Source organism: Aethalodelphis obliquidens, unplaced genomic scaffold (genome assembly GCF_003676395.1).
Source record: "Aethalodelphis obliquidens isolate GAN/ISIS:26980383/991018 unplaced genomic scaffold, ASM367639v1 scaffold63, whole genome shotgun sequence".
Lineage (NCBI taxonomy): Eukaryota > Metazoa > Chordata > Mammalia > Artiodactyla > Delphinidae > Aethalodelphis > Aethalodelphis obliquidens.
In genome coordinates, this window is record NW_020838007.1 from 7,452,976 (window position 1) to 7,475,022 (window position 22,047).

A 22,047-nucleotide genomic window follows, 5' to 3' on the forward strand; every position below is an offset into this window, starting at 1 on the left:
TTTAAACACTAACTTAAAAGATATGGATCCTCCTCTTCAGAAAACCATAGTTATCAGAGTGATATATACTCTAATAAGTAATTATAGTGAAACCCCAAATAATATAAATTCAATCTAGATGTGTAAACCAAACGTACGGGTACGTAGAAGAAAAAAAGTAAAGCAACAAAATGCTTCAAGGAAGAGATGTCATGAGTGCTGAATCCTGGAAGACAGGTCACATTTCAAAATTGAGAAAAGGCTGTGAGTGAAGCGGGCTCCTGCATAAGGCTTCCCAATCTGCAGAAGCAGCTCTCCCTCCCCAGGAGATGGTCTGTAAAGGAGTTTCTAAAGCACGCAGGTCCAGTCACGGTGACCCAGGAACGTCTCAAGGACTGGAATGCAAAAGGAAAGGACCTCAGTGAACAGTATCCCATCCAGCTGATGCAGCGTGTGGGTCTCTCAGCTGCAGGCACCCCTCTGAGAGAATCCTTGTATCAGACAGTTGTCACTTGCTGACACCACCCAGTAAGAGGAGCCAGCTCTCCTGGTCCTGAGTTCACAGTCATTTGGCAATCTTTTCACAGAGTTTGCCTTCCTTTGTAGACCATGGTGGTGGGATTGTTCTGACCTGAAAACGTGGAATTTTGGGGCACTTAGGAGACAGGTAGGACCTGGGACCCTTTACCAGAGCGCTTGTACCGGGAGAAATGTCTCCTCCAGCATACAAAGAAACTATAAGGGACTAAAAATAACTGCACAGTGGTAGCAAATTATGAACAATAAGATACAAAAAGGGCACAAATCAACTGTCACTTCTGAGGTGCTGGGAGGAGCAAAAGCAGGGCACTGCGCATGATCACTGCACCCGGTACCCTCAAAGGGGTGGGCACACCACCTAATCTACCCCTCTGGCCTGCCCCCACTGTCACCCCATTTAAGGGACCAGTTTGCACCCCATCGAGGAGTAAGCAAGGGCAACTGTTTCTGGTTTTCTCTACCTTGTGCTGCAGCACGAGCACCAATAAAGGCTTGCCTAAATTCCTTGTCTGGCTTCTTATCAATTTCTATTGATTAAAGACTCCAAGGACCCCAAGTCGGTAACACTTACGTTTACCAGTACAATTGGCACTCTTGTATTTGGCTGGTTCCCTTAGCCTGAGCGCTTCTGGAGCGTTAACAAACTCAAGTTTCTGGACCTGCAATGTTGAGAACTAGAGCCAGACCCTGAACTTGGTGATCCCTAGAGTAAGTGCCGTGCGTGGTGACACATGTCATGTGGAGACAGCTTATTTCTTCCAAGATGGGTCCACAGCAGAGGCAGGAATAACAACCACCTTTCCTAACATTTAGCGTGTGTTCATCATATTATACCACCTGCTATATTTTAGAGAAGGCATTCTAGATATAGTTGTTTTGGGCTTATTGCTATTCAAGAAAATATGAATTGCTTACCTCTGAATTTTCTTTTTTTCTTTTTCTACGTCTCTCACCTTGGAGATGGTATGGGTATGTCATCAATATCTATGAAAATAAGATTAAAGGCATTGATAGCTTTCCTTCTGTAGTTTTCACGCCCTTCTCCAAATCCTATTAGTTTATTCAGTAGAGGTTGCACTGGGAAGTGAAGTTTGCATATTGATGTGAGGGTACTTACCTTGTTCAGTTTACATAGATTCTAAGTATCATCAGAAATACTGTGTATAAATTGGATTTTTAAAAATTCAAGAGAGTATACCTGGGAACAGTGTTTTTATGCTACTTTATGATAGCTTTGTTCTACTAAAAATGTACAAATGTGAAAATAAAAAGACTTCTATACAAATTTTAAGTCATTAACTCAAAATAGTATAATATACATATTACCTTGTTTTTGAAGCTTTTGGTATAATTTCTTTAAAATTAGTTTTAATTCTTCACTATTATTTACACAACGTCTTTCTGAACCAACATTGACATTTAAGTAGATCTCTGTGCAATTATTTATATCTAAACCCATTAAAGGAAGTCTAATTTTGGACAGTCCACTTAGGGAAATACTGCTGTAACAGAGAAAATGTAACAGAAAATATAATGTGGTATAGGTAAAATTATTAACAATGGCATTAATATGAAAATAAACTTTATGATAATAACTACTGAACATAAATGGTGACCAATGAAATAATTTTAGCTGCAATGGACAATTTACTTGTGGAGCAAGCATAGAATGCTATTAAGAAAACTTTTCTTCAATGACACTGTGCTTAACTCTTGCAAATGGTCCTAAGTATATCCTAGGAAACAATCTTGAGTTTTAAAAACAAATCTGTGTCAACGGCCAAGCCTGCTATTGATTAGATAACAAAGCAATGTAACTTAATTCTAATTGGAAAAAATAATGTATATGCTTATAAAAATCACATATATATAATATATAAAAATGAAATAAAAACACCCAACCAGGAAAAATTAAATAAATGTAGCAAATGGAGTGTTCCTTGAATAAAGCCAGTCGCTGTCTTAGCATATGGGAAGGTTTTGTTTCAACCCACAATAGACACATTATAGAACTACCTACCATGACTCTGCTCTGTTTTGATTGACCTGCAGAAAGGAGTTCTTCTGTGTTTACCATGCCACCCGGAGGTCCTATCCTAACAAGAGACCATCCTTATCTATCTGGTCAACATCAGCTTTGCTACTTAGAGTCTGTCAAATTCGATTGAATTATAAAAATAGAATGCCTAGTAACCATCAGCTTTCTAAACCGCATTGCTCATAATGGACCATTGGTAATACAGTAATCAACAATGTGGCTATTTCATTTCAATCTGCAACTGTTCAAATTAAAGGGATTTACTACAACAGCTTTTGAAAAATTCTGTAATAAGTGCAGCAATGCATCTCTGCTTATATTTCCATATAATTTGAATAACAATATTGTTTAAAACAGATGTCAGCTTCTTTGAATATAATCACGTGTTGTTGTCAGCACTATGCACCCACAGACTTACACTTAAGTAACCCAGGATGAGGTTCTCTGTGTCACCTGTTTTATTGGGGCAACCTTTTTCTTATTTAAACCTAGCCCATGAAAACAGTGTTTCTGGTTTTGTAAATATAAGCCAAATATATACAATAAACATGTTGTAATAATAATTGTTTCCCCGCCCCCAAAGTGAAGACAAGGTGATGTAAATTCACTATTTGGATTTCAATCCAGCTTTCTTCGATTTTCTATAATATTAATATTGGTATTTCTAAGAGGCAGGTGGAACTAGATGTAGCCTTAACTCTTTCTGTGCTGGGAACATTTTGATGTTTGTATCATTGAGACCTGGAGTCTTTAACGATAAACACCGCTGGTGTGGACTGGGTTACACTGCAGTGATCGAAGCTCCTGCCCTTCACCAAAAACCCTATCTGTGACCAGGCAAGGAGCAGGGAAGGGGAATTCTCATCCACCCATTGAGCCGCACGCTAATATCATGCAGTCAGGTGTGCAAGTATGCAAAGGCCATACCCTGAAGGGTACCTGTTTCACAGAAATACATCACAACTCCATAAGGTCTTCAGCACAAACATGTTAAAATGGGGTGAAAGTAAGTACTCCACTTCATTAGATCTTCTTTAGATGTTCTCTCTACATTGAATCCTTCTGCTTCCCTTTTTCTCTTTGACTCAAATCTCTTTTACTTAACTGATTTAGGGCACAGAACACAGTTTGTATGTGCGTGTTTGTACTTGTAAATTTCTATGATCATGGTTCCTAATTTAAAAACTGCATTAGCAAAGGGTTTTATATTTCTATCTTTAATAACAACACTAAATGATGTTTCTACCAAGGACCAGTCTCACCTGAAAAACAGAAGTTTTTGGGTTATGGTAGCCAACAACAAATCAGAATGATCATTTTGGAAATTACCGTTAATCGTGTTAAATTATTGAACTTCTTGCTGGAAGCAACAAATTAATATTTATTTTATACCTACCAGCTATTATGTGTATACTAGAATTTATACACAGGACACTTTCATGAAAGAAAGTGTCACGAAATACAGTCTTCAGTTACCAGCTACTTTTAATTATAAGCCAGAATAAATGATTTAATAAGTTCCTCCCCAAACCAGCGACAATGCTTTGTGAAAGCCTCTCGTTAACCAGCAAGACCGTAAGTTCCATGAGGGCAAGGTCTCAGCGGCCTCTCCTGTTTCCTTCTCCACCTCAAGCAGTTACAAAAGGGTCCCTGAACATCTGTTGGGGCCACGTGAAAAGTCTCCTTTTATTTTGAAGTGGTTTCCGCGGACGCGCGTGTAGCGAAGTCAAGAGGGGGTAGCAAAATCGGAGGGAGCGGCAGGACAGAGAGGAATCGGGAGGAAGCAAGTGAACCCCGAGAGCCGGGGAGAGGCAGGTTGCGCGCCCCGTGCCGCGGGCCCGGAAGGGGGAGCCGGGCCCGCGTCCGCCGGGCTCCCCGGGGCGACCCCGGGGCGGCAGGTGGGGCGGGAGCATGCGCGCGGAGCGGCCCCCGGCCCCTGCCCGCCCCGCCCCGCGCCGCGCGCCCCTCCCGCCCGCACCGCCGGGCCCACGGCGCCGCCGGCTCGCGCCCAGGACTGTCGCCCAGTCGGCGTTGCGGGCGGCGCGGCTCTACTCCGGGTAAGGAGGGCGCCGCCGCCCGCGCCGCGGGGCCGCCGCCCCGGGTACCCCAGCGCCCCGCACCCGGCGCCCCGCCGAGCGCGCGTCGCCCACGGCGGGGCCGGGCGGGGGGCGGCGGTAGTTGGGAGTCGCCTCGCCCCGCGCCGCCTCTTTCTCTTTCTCTTTAGCCGCCAGGCGCGGGCCGGGCTCCCCCGCGGGGCGCTGCCCACTTGTCGCCCACTTCGGACGGGCCGGGGCGGGGACGGCAGGACTCCCGCGGCCCTTGGGCCCCCGCGCTGGGCGTCGCTTCCTCCTGGGCGGGACGTCCCCGCGGCTCCCGTCCTGAGGGCCGAGACCCGAGCCCAGAGTCCGCCCGGCCCGGCGCGGGGACGTGGGGGCCGGGGTCCCACCTGCCGCCCTCCCCGGGGACCCCGCCCAGAGCGCGGCGGGCTGGGCTCACCTGGGCGTCGAGCGGTTACTTGCGGGGTCGGTGCGGGCGTGTCCCCGAGGTCGGGGCGCTCCGGCGGGCTCTGGCCGTGCCTTTTATATCCCGTGGTCATAGATGAAAGTCTGCAGAACGTGCTGTATTCCACGTGTGCCTCCATACACTTAGCGGGGCATCGTTGATCCGTCCATGCCCGGGAGTGGAAACTTAGTAAAAGGACGGTCTGGTCTTTGTTACTGTTGAGGCTGCAGCGTGTGGAAGCCCAGGGAGGGCAGCCCGGTGGGGACCCCCTCGGCCAGGCCGTGGCCGTGCCCGTGGCCACCACTCAGTCTCCCTGCAGGTTACTCCGTCTACACCTTGCCCGAGGCACCGGCTTCGGAGATCCTGCTGTTGGAGCTGGTTTCTAGATGCTCCTGGAGGGCTCTGGTCTCAGTCCTTAGCCGACATAAGCGTAGTGGGGTCTCCTGGTGTTTTCGAAGAGGTTAAAGTGCCAAACAGTGGTGGTGGCGTGCATTTGTTTTTGATGCTTGGTAATATAAAGATTTTGAATGCATTTAGCTCTTCACAAGATGCTAAGTAACCTCAGTTACTCTTTATTGTACCTGAGAATCCAGAGAAAGCTTTCAGAGTAGAGATCTTTGGAGCATCCAAATGGATTGGATTCTGCTCTACTCACTTGGTGTGTAACTGGTGAGTAGTAAGGAAGAGGAGCTTAAAACTGCTATTTATTATGTTCTCAGATTGTGAGGCACATCGATGGATTTGTACTGCAGGTGACCTTGACTGTGGAGTTGTTTACTTTGCACACACTATTGGGGTCAAGAGAAGTATTAAGCTTGGTCTACCTCTGCAGCCAGCTCTCAATCTGTTTCCTAAGAAAGGGTGTTGGTGGGAAGGTGATCTGGTGAAAACAGAATTAAGGAAAGTTAAGGAACTGCCCTAACTTCTGATTTAAAGAGAAATAAGTGTGTTTTTAAGTTCATCGTAAGAATCTTAGGTGAGCTCTGCCATCTGTATGTATCATTGCAGTCAGTAGCTGTGTGATTTGTATCTTAAATTACACTTCTAATTCATTTTTACTTTTCTTAAAAAAATTTCAATTGTCATTTGTATAATTAAATCTCCTATGGGACAAACCACTAACAGCTTGACTTTTGGTGTGTTGAGGAGATAAAACTTGCAAACCAAATCACTTGTGAACAAAATAATATGACGAGGCAATAAATAGGATCTGAGACTAAAACAGTCTAAAATAAAATGCCAGCATTATGAAACAGACCGTGGTCAGAGGGTTTGGCAAGGAGAAGGTCTTTGGGGTCTGGAGTGATGAGAAAAGGACCCAGAAGGAGTCGGGCCTTGGGCTGAATCTTGTGTAGATGGACAGAAGGAAGTAGCGTGTGGGAACCTAGGAGGGAGAAAGGGGGTCTCATGCCCCCAAAAGGATGATTATGATTTATTTAGAACAAAGAGAAAATATCTGCAGGGCCCAGTTTGGGCACTGTGGACATATATGCTCTCCCCACCAGCCCCTCCCAAACAAGAAAATGTCTATTCATTTTCCATGATTCATCATAATTTCTCCTTTGCGAAGGCTCTCCCAATTCTCACAACCCGAGTTCCTTCCTTTGACTTGCACTTTTCCTGGTTCATCTGTATATAAACACGTTCTTTTTTAACGGCCCAGACTTTAGATTTTGCCATTTTCTTTTTATTAATTTTTAAAAATTGAGGTATAGTTGACATATAACATTATTTTATGTTTCAGGTGTGCAACACAGTGATGTGATATATGTGTGTATTGTGGAATAATTACCACAGTAAGTTTAATTAACATCCATCACCTCACGTAGTTACAATTTTTTTTTCTTGTGATTGAGGACTTTTAAGAGCAACTCTCCCAGCAACTTTCAAATATGTAATACAGTGTTATTAACTATAGTCATCATTAACTATAGTCATCAAAAAAAAGTTGTATATATTCTTCAAGACTTAGTTTCTGTCTTTAAGGAGCACATATATGTCCTTCAAGGGCAGGAACAGGTCCTCAGTTCTCTTTATTCAGAGTGTTTTGGCACCATGGTTGTAGCTTTTTAACGTAAATGATAACAACCCTCTGGTGCCTGGCTTGGTATCTGGCGGGTGCTTTAAGCACACACTCACCGGGTATCTGGAGGGTGCATTCCGGGTGGGAGCAGAGGCTGGGTGGGAAGGCAGCGGTCAGGAAGCCCATCGGATGATGAAGGAGGATTTGCAGCTGGAAGGCCTGGAGTTGTCACCTTGAAGGGCAGGGAGAGCGGAAAGCCACTGGGAGTGGGGGAGCAGTTCAGGAAGCACCAGACGGCCCCCATTCCTCCCAGTGTGTCTTAGGGTCCCTTCTTCAGAGCTGAAGGAGATTTGACAATCACCATTAAATGTGTCTTGATTATTTCAATTAATTCTTTTAATGAAGAACACTGCTGCTGTGAATTGGGGACGTTGGCAGGAGAGCCACGTTGGCGAGTTGGGAGCAGACAAGTTCAGTTTTTTAAAAGCTGCATTCACAGAGCGGCTGCAGTGCTGAGCTTGGAGAGAGGCGCTCTGACGTTGGGCTGGGAGAAAGCCAGGAAGTCTTCAGCTGTCACGGGGGTGACAGTAAAAGGAGCACGGGACGGAGCAAGTGAATTACCCAGAGAGGAGAGAGTGGTTCCCTGACTGGGGACTGAGGCTCCTCCACCCACTGAAGGGGTCCCTGAGAGAAACCAACATGGTCAGATGGTGCAGGGGTTGGGGGGGAAGCAGGCAGCCAGTGATGGGGAGCCCCTGCAGGACCAGAGGGGGCGCTCTGTGTTAGGTCCGTACTGATGAAAAATCCCAGCTCAGGAGGCGGAGTTGAACTTGGCTAGAAGGAGGTGATGGTGGTAGCAAGGCTCAGTGTGAGCCATCCGTGGTGTTTTGCTTTCTGTGTTAGGTGTATAGATGCTCCCCTTTCTTGTGAATCGTGGTTTGCAGTTTACAAAGCATTTCCACTTTGTAGCATTGGTGAACATTTTGAGGGTAGTTTATTGTGAAGAAAGTGAAGAAGTGAAGAAAACTATTGAGATCCATCAAAAAAAACAGTGGACATACTTCCAAAGGGCCCTTGCGGAGATTAGTATAAATATGGATATTATCTTGGACTTAAGCAAAATAAAGCAAAAACAATGAATTAGAATATATTTGGGAGAAATAAAACTCCAGTTACTTCATACACGTAATATCTTTTTTTTAAACACTTGCACTACTCTTTTTTTAGAACTGTGCCTTAGAAGAATTTACCCCTATTTTATTTTGCAAATACAAACAGTTTTCCGCAGTAGCAGTGGAAAACCGAAACCTTTGCCCTGAGCCCATCAGAGCTGTTCCTCTGCTCCCCGGCCCCATGTGTGCCTTCTGGGAGGATTCACTGCAGGAGGACCTCCTGCTCCCGGAACCTCCTGAACATTTATTCTTCCTGTTGTGTAGATTTCAGCTCATGGGCAAGGTATTTTCTTAATGAGCCTAGACATTGTGGAGAAGCCTTGTGCATCCCTTCTGACGATGGATCTTAGGTGATGAGAGTTTGGTGGCTGCCACAATTAATAATTGATTGATAGCTTGTTTGGAAGGTACCAGGTGGGGGACGTGGGAGACAGAGCAGCGGTGATGCATCTTTTGTCCCTGTGCCTGGCCAGAGAGGACGCATTCAATTAGAGGGACAGATGGACAGCAGGACACTTTCATACACAGCGTTTTGGTGTGTAAGCTCTTACAATAGCTTTTAAGATCGTGATAGCTTTTTTTTTTTTTGGCGGTACGCGGGCCTCTCACTGCTGTGGCCTCTCCCGTTTCAGAGCACAGGCTCCGGACACGCAGGCTCAGCGGCCATGGCTCACGGGCCTAGCCGCTCCGCGGCATGTGGGATCTTCCCGGACCGGGGCACGAACCCGTGTCCCCTGCATCGGCAGGCGGACTCTCAACCACTGCGCCACCAGGGAAGCCCCCCTGATAGCTTTTTAAAATTAAAAAAAAAAATTATTGAAGTATAGTTGATGTACAGTGTTGCGTTAGTTTCTGCTGTACAGCAAAGTGACTCGGTTATACATATATATACATTCTTTTTTATATTCTTTTCCTTTATGGTTTATCTCAGGATATTGAATATAGTTCCCTGTGCTATACAGTAGGACCTTGTTGTTTTGTGATAGCTTTCAGATTAAATCATGGTTGCCCTACTTACTCCCTGTTTTTTTGAGGGGTAGTGAATTAAGGAACCTAAATGGAGACGAGGCATTTTTGCTGGGCATCCACTTTGTGTCTGTTGTGTGCGGTGTGCATGGGGGTGACTAGTGCAGACAACTCCTGCCTTAATGGAGCGAATAGTCCAGCGAGGGGACGGACATTAAACAATCTCCCCCATAAATGTCTAAGGACAGACTTGAAGTATATTATGGGGAAGACCAACAGAAGTCCCTAATTTGGTTTTGTGGGTAGAAGAGGCGTCTCTGAGAAGAGGAGCCACTGACCAGGCAGGGGGCAGGGCAGAGAGAAGTTGAGGGACAGGGAGGCACGTGTGCGAAGCAGGCAGGGGGAGGGCGAGGCCCAGGGTGGGCGAGGGGCTGGGGGAGTCGGGGCCTGAGCGGGAAGCCCCAGGAAGGACGCGCTGAGGGTCGTGCATTCTCTCCTGCTTCCCACAGGAAGGCTTTGCAGGGGCTGAGCAGGGCGTGGTGGAATCTGCTTTGTGTTGGGTGAGGCTCCCGTGGGCTGCCGCCTCTGGAATACTGTGCGGGTGGCAGGACCGGTTAGGATGCCACCTCGGGGGTCCCGGTGAGGGGAGCTGGGTGTGGAGATGGGCAGAGATGGAGGGACTCCAGGAGTACTTTGGAGGTAGAATTTACAAAATTGCTTATGGATGGGAGGGTAAAATTGCTACAGTGAATTTTCACATGAGAAACTGGGTTAATTTTCGTAGATGGGGGAAGACTGGGATGAAGCAGACCTCGTAACGTGGCCGCTGGATGTTGGTTATTTTTAGGGAGACAACTTGGTGTGGTTGTGATGTGTGTCAGGCACCCAGCTTTGTGCTTGGCACATGGTTTTGGAGTTTAACAAATGTGGGCTTTCTTTCGCTTTTCTGTGGCTGTGGGTTTTTTGTATTCTGCTCAGCTCATACCAGATCTACCGGCCCTCTTGAATTGGAGCAGCAGATCTGTCTGCAGGTGGGCACGTGTGCCCAAGTGCACGTGGTCTCAGGGCGGCCGTCAAGCAGCCTTGCGGGGAGCGTTTTCAGCCTTGACCAGGAAGGTCTAAAATGACCTGGTATGCTGTGTGGACCATCTGTTTCTCAGTTTCCCCTCCAGCCTGGTGTCCCAACACTGATCTCAACACCGGGAGACTCTCCAAGCCCCTGAAAGGTCTCTGGCCCTGCAATTAGGAGCCATTGCTTATTCCTCGTGGTTCCTTCTTTTGTGAGTACATCAAACTTAAAAATGGGACTTTCTCGAGTGACAGCAGCTACAAGATTGCTCGTCGTCACTATTATTATTGCTATAACTTCTTTCTAAGTAAAAACGAAGGAGCAGATTACAGACATGATTCCAGGCCTGTATAAATGGATCCAGGTGAGCACTGGTTCAATCCAAGGCCCAGTTCATAGATGAGCACATGTGCTGCTCTTGCCTTTGGTTTTCTAGATGGAGCCATGCAGGGTACCCTGACTTGGCACTGTTTGGCAGATGGGGTTCAGACCTAAATCCGGGGTTACCAATTTCGATGTCAGGGGCTAGGCGGGGAAGGGAACTGAGTGAAGCTGGCAGAGAGAAGAAAACTCAGCGTCCTCTTGAGTTTGCTTTCATTTTCTCACCTTGGAAACCTGCGCACAGGCACTTGTTTAGTATAAGAAGTTCTCTAAGTACAAGGATAGTGAGAGGGAGGAAAATCCCCTCAGTACCATGGAGACAGTAGGGAGTGGTGGAGACTGTGGCAAACTACTCCTATATGTTCTAAAGCGGTAGTTATTATTTCTTTAAAAAACTACCCCAAGTTGGAAACCTGCATTAAAATCAATGTGAAACCTCCCTATTTAAAAGTGCGGGCTCCCTAGTAGGTGCTAGGACACTGCCAAGGTAAACAGTATGTTTGCTGAGCGGATACCGTTTGTGGCTGTTTCACAGCCTCTGACTTGTGGGGTCGGCTCCATGGCGTGCTGAATGTACTTTCCTTTGCTCACGTGGTTTTCCTTCACTCATCCTTCACTTTCTTATGAATCCTGATGGAGAATATTAGCCAGCATATCAGCTTCTTATTCTGCGGATTCCTGCCATTTAAGTCTGACCTGGTTAAACCTGGTAGTGAGGAGTGGGCAGCTGGGCCCAGCCCTGTGACTCTGTAAGGCACCTGCTTGTGTGAGAGGCTGGAGTGATCAAACTCTGGGTAGAAGCTAGGCTTTTTAAAGCTTTCCATCATGCTTCTCTGGAATTTTAAAAACATATTCGTGTTAAAGTGTATCTTTTTAACCAGTTGTCTAAGCGTTTGTGAGACTTCAGGACACTACTTTTTGTACGATTGGAGGGGACGGTGCTTTCTCTTGCCTGTGGGCTCTTGCTCATTTGTACCTGGTTTTCTCGTTGTGAATTTTCCTCCTCCAGGAAGCCTCCAGGCATCCCTCAACCTGCGTTTCACCCCCTCTGCTGTGTGCTTTCCTACCGCGATGTGCCGTTGTGCGTATCTCACTCTGAAGGGTAGAGCTTTGGTCCCCACGGAACCTTTTGGGTTAAGTGAGGGCTCGCTCCGTTCCCTGTATCTTTCCAAAGCCCAGCGATTGCCTGACACATGTTAGACACCAGTAAATAAAGGTTGAGTGATTTTGATTCAATTAGTGGCAGGCTCATACAGAAAAGAAATTCCACAAAGTCCCTAGCATTTGGGGATTCTGTGACTGCCCAGCTTAGACTTTGGGTTTGATTGAAAATGTAAGCACTGACCTTTCAGTCACTCATTTTATTATCATTATGGTCACGTGTCAAAGGAAATAGAAAGGTTCTTCTCTTTTGCTTTATGGCAAAGGGTATCCTTTGATTCCAGATCATTGCACCCTTTAGTCCTGGAACTAGACATCATCAAGGTGAATTATTAGAGATGCCGACATGGCGCTTTCAAATCTATATTTTATGCAGTCAATTTCTGAGGATGGTTAGAACAAAGACTTTTTTTTCTCCCTTTCTCTTTGAAAACAGTGAGCTTGCTGTCATTTCATTCCCACATGATATGTGGATGTTTCTCGGGCAGCTTAATGCATACAGCTGAGCTTAGAGTAGGAACCATCAAGGCTAACAGACCAAGAATTTGAGACGCCATCACCAGCCCAGGAGAGCAAATCCCACGCTTAGAGTGATTTCCAAGTTGATAGACTTCTGTGTAGGGTGATGAGTGTATTTCATTTGTTTTGTTAATCGAATGCCACAGATACTTGGTTCTTTTCAGAAAGGTAATAGTATGGTGCCGGGTCCGCATCCCATGTAAATTAGCAGCTGTCAGTTGGCACACGCCCTGTGGATGGAGCCTGCGTACAGAATGGAAGCGTCCGCCTTCCAGCTGTTGCCATCTTTGTGTTTTGTGTGAATGTAAAGCCCGTCTATTTTACAGCAGCCGATCGTACGTGATCCTGAGGGCCACTTTTTTCTTCTACTGTGAGGACAAGGAGAATATCACCGCCAGTCTTTTCAGAACCGGCTCACGCCTGTGTCCAAAACAAACCATGTCCCTGGAGTAAATGGAGAGAGGAAAAAGAAAGGAAGCCATGCAGGGTACAGTCATACATTAATCACCAACGTGATTCGCAAAGTGTGAGGTTAGTGGGCCTGGTTTTTTTTTTTTTTTTAAACAGAGAACAGGAGTATTTATTTATTTTTAAATTTATTTATTTATTTATTTTGGGCTGTGTTGGGTCTTCGTTTCTGTGCGAGGGCTTTCTCTAGTTGTGGCAAGCGGGGGCCACTCTTCATCGTAGTGCGCGGGCCTCTCACTATCACGGCCTCTCTTGTTGCGGAGCACAGGCTCCAGACGCGCAGGCTCAGTAATTGTGGCTCACAGACCCAGTTGCTCCGCGGCATGTGGGATCCTCCCAGACCAGGGCTCGAATCCGTGTCCCCTGCATTAGTAGGCAGACCCTCAACCACTGCGCCACCAGGGAAGCCCCAGTGGGCCTGGTTTTAAATTGGGTTGATGTCCACATAAATTGTCTTTCAAGTTTCTAGAACTTTCAGCTCAAAGTAGCTGTAGCGTCTACCATAGGTCAACTATGGCTTATGAAGAAGCTTCATCCTGTCCCACATCTAGCAACTTAGACTTAGCATTTTCTTGAATTTTAGGGAGTTTAGAAGTAATCTAATTCAGGTTTTCTCAGTCTCTACTATTAAGTCATTTTTTTGTTCTCAAGGGCTGTTGTGTGCATTATAGGATGTCTGTAACAGCAGCATCCCTGGCCCCTACCCGCTGGGTGTCTGTAGCACTTCTCCGCACTTAGTTGTGACAACCAAAATGTCTCTAGATGTTTCCAAATGTTCCCTGAGGAGGGGCCAGAGAGGGCAGAATCGCCCAGGTTGAGATGGAGCCAAAGGGACGCTGAGACGCCGGCCCCACCCCCAGGGACACAGGGCCGAGTTTGTGGTTTCTGTGTATCGCATCAGGGAGGACGCGCCGGTGTATTTGTGTATTTATTCATTCAGCGGTGCTTTTGAGTACCTGCTGCACGCCAGGCCCAGGCACTGGGAAATACCCAGAATCAATCTGGGGAGGGGGCTTGCCAGGGACTGGCCCCTCAGACTCCACGGGAGAGGTGTGAAAAAGTCAGTGCCTGTGCTGACGAAAAGGCATGTGCTTTCTGAAAGCAGAGAGGGAGGACACCTGCGTCCAGTCCCTGGTGCACAGGCGCTCTTGTTCTGCTCCATGTATGGTCCAGCAGAAGCTGACTTGGCGGGTTGCGCAGTGTAGGGCCAGCCACCTTCCCGCCGCCAGCTGGGTCCCATCGCACCGGCCCCCCCCCCCCCCCCACAGGGACCTGTGTCCCAGACAGGAGAAGCCCACGGCTTTAATCAGGCCCTCGTGGGGATGAATGGTGTGTTCAGGGTTGTGTTATTTCCAGATCATTCGTGTGGCCCCTGCTGGCATGTTGCACAAAAGAAGAAAGCTAGTCACTTCCTGCACATTGAAAAATCTCTGTCCTCATCTTCATGCGTTCTCACTGAGTGTTATATTACAAGTGAAGATAATGGGGTCGCCAGAATACATATGCCCTTATGTACGAGGATTGAAAAAGTTCTCCAACGTTTCCTCAGGCTGAATCACTGAAAATATCGGTCAAAACTGAAAATAAAATGAAATAGTTAATAACCTATTTTGAGGGGTGATTTAATTCACTCACCTTCTTGAAATTATTCTGATTTCCACCTAATCCACTCCTGAGTTTCCATAATGAAGGTCCCATAGTTAGGTAAGTGCTCTGGTCTCTTTTATACCCTCCTTAGGGTCACACTGACCCACCCGCAATGAGGATCTTCCTTCTGGGAATAAGATGAGGGAAACTTTTAAAGAGGGGACAGGAAATGGAGCTTCTCCTCTTCATTTTGTTCCCAGAGTTTGAACGTGCCACCCCTCCCAGACGTGAGATGAAGCTAGAGGGGATGATGGCGCACCTGACCCCGAGTCCCTTTCACTTGGTTGTTGAACCGAATGTGGAAGGAACAGGACCTGCTGTGCCGATGTAACACGTGTTTGTAGCATCCCACTTAGTATCCTGAAATAAAGTTAGCAGGCAAATAACTCACCTATTCAGACTTCCAAAAAGTCAATATAATGTCCATCTATAATAAGCGGGAGAAATAAATGGAAGGTAATTTATAGTAAAATGGTATGTGTTTCAGAATGTTTGGGTATGATTAGTCTAGAAAATAAAATGAAGTCTTTGGATGCTTGTACCTACGGGTGGACTCAGTGTGAAAGTGACCAGTTAAAATGCTGACGCAGGGAGACTGCCTCAGGCAAGGGCGTCTGAGCAGCCATGGCTGCTTCTCCTGAAATGGTAGACAGCATCTGCTGAAATTCCACCTGAAACAAAGTAAAACCGTTCCTCCCTTTACACAGAGTTGCATTCCAGGGAAAGATAGGAAATACGAAAACCATGCAAAATGCTTTTTGATTATATGTAAAATAGAATTTTGTTCAAGGTTTAGAGAAACATAAATAGGGTTTTCAAATACATGAATGTCAGGTGGGACTGACTCTCACCTTTGAAAAGTGAGAGCCTTTGCAGTAAGTACCCTATTCCATTTTTTATCTAAAAATAGGAATTGAGAATGAAAATTAGTTTTAGCATTTGGGGTTTACTCTTACGTGGTTTGCGTGTAACGTTCTAGTCCTTGTGTGCAAACTGTTTTCCCCCTCATTTGTACTTTTACCTACACGTTGTACCCTGTGTTGTTGCCCCGGCGCAGCTGCAGTTCTGGGTACGTTTTGAGGTTTGGGGTGAGAATGGGGGTGGGACTGGATTCCAGTACATTCTTACAGACTGAATACCATGTAAGAAGAAACGGGGGCTTCAGCTTCCACAAAGTAATATTTTAATGGTGTTTGAAAACTAGCGAGAATTCAGAGGATGAAATGAAATATAGCATATGAAATGAATGCACAGTGATGTCTATAAATGGAGCCTATGGGCACTCAAGTTAAATATGTGCCACATACGCTATCACACCCCCGCATCTCCACGCTCATCCTCGCACATGGCGGCTTCGGGTTTATTATTGATTTGGGTAACGATTATTGTCCATGAGAGATATAAGGACATATTCCTCTTTCAGTTCAGCTTGTGGCCACTGTGTGATTAGAATTAGATATAGCATAAGGTTGTGTTTAAAGGGTAGGGCATGTGGTTTTATGAGGTCTTTTTCTGATGATGCAAGCTAGAGGTGAGAGTTGGCCAACGCATCAGGTAACTTCAAATTAAAATTGTGTCCTAGTCCAAGAGTGTAAATGGAGGGCACACTGTAAGTCATAGGTCCTGACACTCAGCAGTGAGGCTGGAGGAAGATGTGGGATTCTGAACGGGGCAGCTCACTGGGTTTGGCCTCTGTCTGCCTTGAGGTTGGAGTTCAAAGCCTGGTGTCTCTCTGAACCTGTCTGTAGCCTACAGTTCTCAGGAGCTGTGTGTTGATTTTGGGGGTGGGTATAGGCCGTTTTCTTGATTATTGCCGGCATGTGCAGAGTGTTCAGGAAGCTCCTCAAGAAGTTTACAGATATCAAACCCACAGATTTTTGCAGTCTTCTTCTTTGATATCATCTCTGGCTTTTCTGTCACTCTTTTGTCTGGTGTTTCACTCTGTATCTATAGGCTGAGTGTAGAAACACTTGGGCAAATGCACTCAATGGTTTATTAACTAATAATGGATTTACATGTACACCATATGTAAAGGAAACAGAAAATTGATGTATTAAGTTGTTTAAGGCTTACTCTGTGTTTTGGAAGGCTTGCTGAAGTATAATTTTTGGTAGACTTAACAGAAAAGAACTTCGCAAGGTCAGATGCAGAACATCCTAACTTGGTTTTCCCCCATATTTTTTATTTAGCACTATATAAAGATATTTTTAAAGTTTATTTCGTATTTCTACCGTACTTTATACTTTTAGAGCCTATCCATAAGGATGTCAGTTATTACTTTTTTAAAACATGTGCTGATTTTGCTGCACGGTGATTGCTTAAGGTCAGAATTCGTAGTGGCAGTTAACTCCCAGCCAGAGTGTTTAAGATATCTCTTTGTTTTTATTTAAAAGTTTCCCATTGGATAAAAATGTTACATTTTACAGGTCACCAACTATCAAGAATTTCTGTAATAGAAGAAATGGTTTTCTGAGGGAACTAAACTGATTAGTATTCTGAGTATTTCAGTGTATCATATAAAGAAATTTCATATGAAAGGTCTTCTTAAGGTTAACAATAAAATTTACTATGTTAATTTTCCATTAGTTATATTACCTAAAAGAGTTAGAGTTTGTTATTTTCTAAGATGTAAGTACAGTGACATTTGACATTTTGCTAGCTTTTGAAAAGATAGTAACTGCTGAACTTTGATAAATTATACCCAGTCAGTTAAGATAAAAATGAATGAGAAATAAATGGTTATGGCTGACAATTAACATACAGCAAAAAAAAAAAACAAAAAACAAACCCTTAATAAGAAAGCCACTTATACAGTTAGGTGGCACCATTTCCTTTTTCTTTTCAAATATTTGACTAAGTGTAATTAAAATGTAAAGAGGTTTCATGTGACCTTATTTAGATCTAGCCAGATTAAAGACAAATAGGAAAAGTAAGTTAGAAACCAGTTTGAGGTGAAGATCCAGCCCCCGTGTGTTACTGAAACATATCTTCCAACCCATAAGCAGAGAGCAACTTACTGTTTTAGGACCGCTGAGCAAACATTTGGGGTGCTCTCAAGGGCTCCTGAGGGCAGGCTTCAAGGGTCTGGAACCTTAGAGTCATCTGGGACTGGCAGGTGACTTGAGTAGGTGAAGTGGCCTGGATGTAAGATGGGAGGGAGTCGTGGGCTTGCGGTGCCCTGGTGTACATCTGCAGGCCTGTGCCATGTGTTCGTGCCTTTGGGAGTTTGAATTCTTTGTTGCCAGGCTTAATATTCCTTTCTTTTCTAGTTTCTTCCCTCACAATCAAAGTCAGAAATCTAGTTATTTAAAATGTTTATGTAATTTCCTGGGTCCTATCTATCTATTGCTTTTTCTTTTTTAAATTGAAATACAATATTATGTTAGTTTCAGGTGTACAACATAGTGACTTGACATTTATATACATTACAAATTGATGACCATGATAAGTTTAGAACCATCTGTCACTGTACAAAGTTACTCTGATGTTATTGACTATATTCTCTATGTTGTACATTGCATCTCTGTGACTTATTTTATAACTGAAAGTTTGTACATCTAAACCTCCTGCACCTATTTCACCCAATCCCCCACCTACCTCCTTTGGCAACAGCCAGTTTGTTTTCTGTATCTGTGAGTTTGTTTCTGTTTTGTTTGTTTGTTTTGTTTTTTAGATTCCACATATAAGTGAAATTATATTGTATTTGTCTTTGTTTGACCTATTTCACTAAGCATAATATTCTCTGGGTCCATCCATGGTGTCACAAATGGTGAAATTTCATTCTTTTTTATGGCTAAGTAATATTCCATGTCTGTATGTGTGGATGCTTAAGTTGCTTCCATATCTTGGATAATGTAAATAATACTGTAATGAACATAGGGGTACATACATGTTTTTGAATTAGTGCTTTTGTTTTCTTCAGATAAATACCCAGAAGTGGAATTGTTGTATCATATGGGAATTCCATTTTTAATTTTTTGAGGAACCTCCATACTGTTTTCCATAGAGGCTGCACCAGTTTACATTCCCATCAACATTGCACAAGTGTTCCCTTTTCTCCTCATCTTCACCAACGCTAGTTTTATTTTGATAATAGCCATTCTGAGTGGCGTGAGGTGATATCTCATTAGGGTTTTGATTTGCATTTACCTGATGATTAGTGATGTTGAGCATCTTTTCATGGACCTATTGTCCATCTGTATGCCTTCTTTGGAAAAATGTCTGTTTGGGTCCTCTATCCATTTTTCAGTTGGGTTTGCTTTTTTGATTTTGAGTTGTATGAATTCTTTGTATATTTTGAATATTAACCCCTTATCAGATACGTTGTTTGCAAATATCTTCTTTCATTGAGTAGGCTGCTTTTTTGGTTTGTTGATAGTTTCCTTCACTGTGCAAAACCTTTTTAGTTTAATTTGATGTAGTCTCATTTGTTTGTTTTTGCTTTTGTTTTCCTTGCCTGGTGAGACATATCCAAACAAATATTGCTAAAACCCATGTCAAAGAGCATGCTTTGTTTTGTTCTAGGAATTTTATGGTTTCAGGTGTTAGATTTAAATCTTTAATCAATTTGGTGTTTATTTCTGTATATGTGAAAAAGTAGTCTAGTTTAATTCTTTTGCATATAGCTGTCCAGTTTTCCCAGCAACACTTATTGAAGAAGTTATCTTTTTCCTGTTGTATACTCTTGTCTCCTTTGTTGTAGATTAGTTGACCACTATTCTGTTTTGATTACTATAGCTTTATAGTATAGTCTGAAATCAGGGAGCATGATACCTCCAGCTTTGTTCTTCTTTCTTAAGATTGCTTTGACTATTAGGGGTCTTTCGAGGTTTCATACAAATTTTAGGATTATTTGTTACTTTTCTGTGAAAAGTTATTCAATGCATTGAATCTGTAGTTTGCTTTGGATTACATGGACATTTTATCAATATTAATTCTTCCAATCCATTAGCATGGTACATCTTTCTAATTATTTGTGGCATCTTCAATTTATTTTATTAATATCTTATAGTTTTCAGAGTACAGGTCTTTTATTGCCTCAGTTAAATTTATTCCTAGATATATTATTCTTTTTGATGCAGTTGTAAATGGGATTGTTTTCTTAGTTTCTCTTTATAATAATTTGTTATCAGTGTATAGAAATGCAACAGATTTCTGTATATACTGATTTTGTATCCTGCAATTTTACTAAATTCATTTATTAGTTCTAACAGTTTTTGGTGGAATCTTAAGGGTTTTCTATATATATAGCATCATGTCATGTTCAAATGCAGGCATAGCTTGGAGATAGTGGGCGTTTGGTTCCAGACGACCACAAGAAAGCAAATATTGCAATAAAGTGAGTTACATGAATTTTTCAGTTTTCCAGTGCATATAAAGTTTATGTTTGCACTATACTGTACTTTATTAAGTGTGCATAGCATTATGTCTAAAAACATGTGGTTACCTTAATTAAAAATTACTCTATTGCTAAAAATGCTAGACGTCATCTGAGCCTCCAATGAGTCTTAGTATTACCATCAAAGACTACTGATCACAGATCACCATAACAAATATAATAATAATGAAAAAGTCTGAAATGTGAGAATTACCAAAATGTGATACAAAGACACAACATGAGCAAATCCTGTTAGAAAAATGGTGCGAATGGACTTGCTCAATGCAAGGTTTATACAAATGTTCTATTTGTTAAAAAAAAAAACAAAAAAAACCCAATGTCTGTGGAGTACAGTAAAGCAAAGCACAATAAAACAAAGTGTGCTGGTAGTGACAGTTTTACTTCTTCCTTTCCATTTTGGGTTCCTTTATTTCTTTTTCTTGTCTAGTTACTGACTTCCAGTACTATGTTGATTAAAAGTGGTGAGAGTTGGCATCCTTGTCTTGCTCCTGATCTTGGAAGAAAAGCTTTATGGTTTTTACCACTGTGTATAGTGTTAGCTGTGGGCTTGTCATGTATGGCCTTTACTATGTTGAGGTACATTTCTTCTATCAGGTTGTTCAGAGTTTTTATCATGAAATTATGGTGAATTTTGTCAAATGCTTTTTCAGCATCTGTTGAGAAGATAATATGATTTTATCCTTCATTTTGTTAATGTGGTGTCAGATGGATTGAGTTAGGGATGTTGAACCATCCTTGTATCTCTGGAATAAATCCCACTTGTTCATGGTGTATGATCCTTTTGATGTGTTGTTGTATTTGGTTTGCTAATATTTTGTTGATGATTTTGGGATATTGGCCTGAAATTTTCTTGTCTGGTTTTCATATCGGGGTAATGGTGCCTCATGGAATGAGTCTGAAGCATTCCTTGCTTTTCAGTTTTTTGGAATACTTTGAGAAGGATAGCTATTAACTCTTCTTTAAATGTTTGGTAGAATTCAGCTCTGAAGTCGTTTGGCCTGGATTTTTGTTTGTAAAGAGTTTTTTGATTACTGAATCCATTTCTTTACTAGTGATCACAGATTTTCTGTTTCTTCCTCCTTCAGTCTTGGAAGATTATATGTTTTTAGAAATTTATCAGTTTCTTTTAGGTTGTCCAGTTTTTTGGTGTGTAATTATTAATAGTAATCTCTTGTGATACTTTGTACTTCTGTGGCATTGATTGTAACTCCTCTTTCATTTCTGATTTTATGTATTTGGGCCCTCTCTCTTTTTGTCTTGATGAGCTCAGCTGAAGTTTCATCCATTTTGTTTATCTTTTCAAAGAACCAGTGCTTAGTTTCATTGATCATTTCTGTTATTATTTGGTTTCTATTTCACTAATTTCTGCTCTGATCTTTATTATTTCCTTCCATCTACTAACTTTGGGCTTCATTTGTTCTTCTTTTCTAGTTCCTTAGGATGTCAGGTTAGATTGTTTATTTGAGATTTCTCTTGTTTCCTAAGGTAGGCTTGAATTGCTATAAACTTCCCTCTTAGAACTGCTTTTGCTACATCCCACAGATTTTGGAATGTTGTGTTTCCATTTTCATTTGTTTTCAGGTATTTTAAATTTTCCTCTTTGAATTTCTTTGTTGACCCATTGCTTGTTTAGTAGCATATTGTTTAGCCTCCACATATTTGTGTTTTTTTCCAATTTTCTTTTTGTAATTGATTTCTATTTTCATACCATTGTAGTTGGACAAGATGCTTGATAGGATTTTAGTCTTATTAAATTTATTGAGACTTGCTTTGTGGCTTAACGTGTGATCTTTCCTGGAGAATGTTCCATGTGCACTTGAAAAGAATGTGTATTTTGCTGTTTTTGAGTAATTTTCTATGTTTATCTATTAAGTTCATGTGGTCTAAGGTATCATTTAAGGCCAATGTTTTCTTATTGATTTTCTGCCTAGGTAACCTATACATTGTTGTAAGGGGGATGTCCAAGTCCCTTACTATTGTATTATTGTCAGTATGCCCTTTATGTCTGTCAGTATTTGCTCTGTGTATTTAGGCGTCCCTATGTTGGGTGTATAGATAGATATTTACGAGTGTTATATTCTCTTGTTGGACTGATCCTTTTATCATTATGTAATGTCCTTCTTTGTCTCTTGCTACAGTCTTTGTTTTAAAATCTATTTTGCCTGTTACAGGTATTGCTACCTC